The sequence below is a fragment of the Eumetopias jubatus genome, unplaced genomic scaffold, assembly GCF_037043125.1.
Source record: "Eumetopias jubatus isolate StellerSeaLion01/CBP00866 unplaced genomic scaffold, mEumJub1_p1.0 scaffold_6, whole genome shotgun sequence".
Taxonomy (NCBI): Eukaryota; Metazoa; Chordata; class Mammalia; order Carnivora; family Otariidae; genus Eumetopias; species Eumetopias jubatus.
The window spans coordinates 146,967,523-146,970,908 of record NW_028274812.1 but is presented as its reverse complement, the minus strand read 5'-3'; the positions used below and the strand labels follow the sequence as shown (position 1 = coordinate 146,970,908).

The 3,386-nt window shown below is 46.1% G+C and overlaps 1 pseudogene; it reads right to left on the bottom strand.

Annotated features, from left to right (window-relative positions):
- Nucleotides 1–1,736: 1,736 nt before the first annotated feature.
- On the bottom strand, nt 1,737–2,715 carry LOC114199789 (putative olfactory receptor 2W6; annotated as a pseudogene).
- Nucleotides 2,716–3,386: the final 671 nt, after the last annotated feature.

Here is a 3,386-nt window from a genome sequence, read left to right as displayed (position 1 = left end):
CTAATTTACCAAGTTTCACTGGTACTTGAAAGAAGCAAATGTGAAACACACATTTGCTTCTAGTTATTTAATATACCATTTATTTTTTTAGAACAATTTATTTAGGTATTTGGTATTTTTTCTGGAGCCTCTAGAGTAACCTGAACTTTCTTAAAGACTTTGAGGGAGCTTAAAAAAGAAATTGTTGAATCCAGCTTTTATCCAGTCCCTAATGATACTGCTGGGCAATACCCCCACATTTAAAAGTCCTTATTCACTTGCACAAATGTTTTCCCAGATTATGAGATGGGATTTATCCAATTGGTAATATTTCAGGTCTGAAGAAACCTGTCTGCCTTTAGGATTCATTCATCTAATACAGACTGTTCCAATCAACTTCCATTATGACTGGCAAGGGACTGCAGTCATGGGTATAAATGTGAAGAAATCGACATCCAGAGAACACCCAATCATAAAGATTCCAACAATACCCCAGAATTCGTGTCATTCCTCTCTGCCTCTGTCCAAGGTTATCCTGGTGACAGAGGGGGAAATGGAGGTTAATAAACTTCAAACATTTTAAGCAAGAAGCTCTTTGTCAGATTCATAGAGACTGAAAGTCGGATGGTGTTTCCAGTGGCTGGGGGGAGGGGAGAAGGAGGAGTTATTGCTAATGGATACAGAGTTTCAGTTTGGGAAGATGAGAAAGTTCTGAAGGTAGTTGGTGGTGATGGTTGTATGACAATGTGAATGTTCTTAACGCCACTGACGATACTCTTAAGGAATGTTAAAATGGTAAACTTGATATTGTGTATATTTTACTGCAATTAAAAAAAGAAAACTAAAAAAAAAGACCTTTCTGCCTTTTTTTGTCACAAATAAAGTACTAACAAGTACTGAATATGAGCAAGAAACTCTGTCTTCCGTATAAAGCAAATACCTCATTGTCTTTTTTTTTTTTTAAGATTTTATTTATTTGACAGAGAGAGACACAGCGAGAGAGGGAACACAAGCAGGGGGAGTGGGAGAGGGAGAAGCAGGCTTCCCGCGGAGCAGGGAGCCCGATGCGGGGCTCGATCCGAGGACCCTGGGATCATGACCTGAGCCGAAGGCAGACGCTTAACGACTGAGCCACCCAGGCGCCCCCAAATACCTCATTGTCTTGCTACATAACCTTCTTCATTCACTTTTGCCTCAGAAGGTCAAACATAAATATCACTAAACTCAGTTATATCAATGATTAAAAATATGCAGGAGCCACACGATGGATCCACATTGCAGTATTGGAAATACTAAGAGCTAGATAATGGAATGATTTATTTTGCCTCTCATTCAGAAATTTGGCCCTATAAAAGTACATGTGAACTTTCTGGAAAAAATAAATACTTTTTATTTTTTTCACTTCTGAGCGTATTCTTTTCATATATGTTGAGGACTTACTGAGTACAAATCACTGTGGTCGAAGCTGGCCTGGGTACAAGAATGCCTGCTGTCTGCGTTCACCGCTGGTATTTTGCGAGCATAGGTTGGTTGCTATTTGGTCCCGAATTGGAGCCCTCCGAGTGATCGGTGCTTGGCTCACAGGGACCTGAGAGGAGTGTGGACTCAGGAATGTTGCATTTTCTCAACCTCGCTAAACACTGAGCTCCCCATCTCGTTGAGTGCCTCTTCAGTCTGCCATGTCAGAATAGTCCTTTATTTGCTATGTCTAACAGGGTGTACAGAAGATGGGTCAAAAGACAACCCCCAAACTTTTGCTATCCTTCCGTACTCCCCTCCCCTAGCACCTTCTTCATGGCTTCCTCAACATCCTTGTTTCTCAGTGTGTAGATCAGGGGGTTAACACTGGGAGTGACGATCGTGTGGAAGGGAGTGAGGACCTTGCCCTGGTCCTGGGAATAAGTGTTTGCTGGCTGGAGGTACATGTATGTGGTGGCGCCCTAGGAGAGAGAGACGACATTTAGGTGGGAGCTGCACGTGCTGAAGGGTTTCTTTCGCCCAGCGGCCGACTTGATCCTAAACACCAATTTGTGCAATGTAACCTAAGAGACGAGGATGAGGAAGGGTGGCGCCAGGATGATAAAGATTGCCAAGGCAAGTGCCAGTGCCTCAAGGCTCACGGTATTGACACAGGCCATGCCAATTAGTGCTGGATCTCACAGAGAAAGTGGTCCACCCGCCTGTGCCCACAGCGGGGTAGCATCAACGTGGGGTGCCATTATGAGAGAATTACCAAAGCCACTCAACCACGCCACTGAAGCCAGCTGCCTACAGAGTGGCGGGTGCATGATGACGGTGTAGTGCAGGGGTCTGCAGACCGCAGCAGAGCGGTCATACGCCATCACAGCCAGCAGGACGCACTCCACCCCTCTTAGGGCCAGGACGAAGTAGAGCTGGACGGACCCCTCTTAGGGCCAGGACGAAGTAGAGCTGGATGGCACAATCCAGATAGCTGATGGTCTTATCTGAGCCCCAAAGGTTGTAGAGCATCTGAGCGATGGAGCCCGTGGTGAAACACATGTCCAGGAGCGAGACGTTGGCCAAAAAGAAATACATTGGTGTGTGCAGCCGGGAACCCAGAGTGGAAAGCAAGATGATGGTCATGTTGCCAACAAGAGTTAGCAGGTAAAAAGTGAGGGTGACCATGAAGTAGATGAGCTCTAGGTGGGGACGGTCAGAGAAGCCCACCAGGATGAAGCCTTCAAAAGAGCTTGTGTTGTCTTTCTCCATCACCTCTGACCACGTATTATCTGTTAGGAGAAAGATGAGCATCTTTGAAGAGTATAGAAGGGTGCCTGGGTGGCTCAGTCAGTCAAGTGTCCAACTCTTGGTTTTGACTCAGGTCATGATCTCAGGGTCGTGAGATGGAGCCACCCCTCCTCGGGATCCTCCCTGGGTGTGGAGCCTGCTTAAAATGCTTTATTTCTCCCGGCCCCTCCCTCACCCCTACTCCCCCCACCCCTGCTCACACGCACACTCTCTCAAACACACACACACACAAACAAGTAGAGATATACCCCTTCAGTGAAATGACTGGTAAAATGGTAAAGTGGAAATGCCGGATGCTTGACTCAGGATTTCAATAATTATTTTTTTTTAAAGATTTTTTATTTATTTATGTGACAGAGAGACAGCGAGAGAGGGAACACAAGCGGGGGGTGGGGGGGAATGGGAGAGGGAGAAGCACGCTTCCCGCCAAGCAGGGAGCCCGATGCAGGGCTAGATCCCAGGACCCTGGGATCATGACCTGAGCCGAAGGCAGGTGTCTGACTGAGCCACCCAGGCGCCCCAGGATTTCAGTAAGTATTAAGTCATTATTTCATTATTTGGTCTGAGGAGCACAGTATTTGGGAGTTTTTCAGATTCATGGCTATGATTATTTACCAACAATTTGCATCATTCCTTTC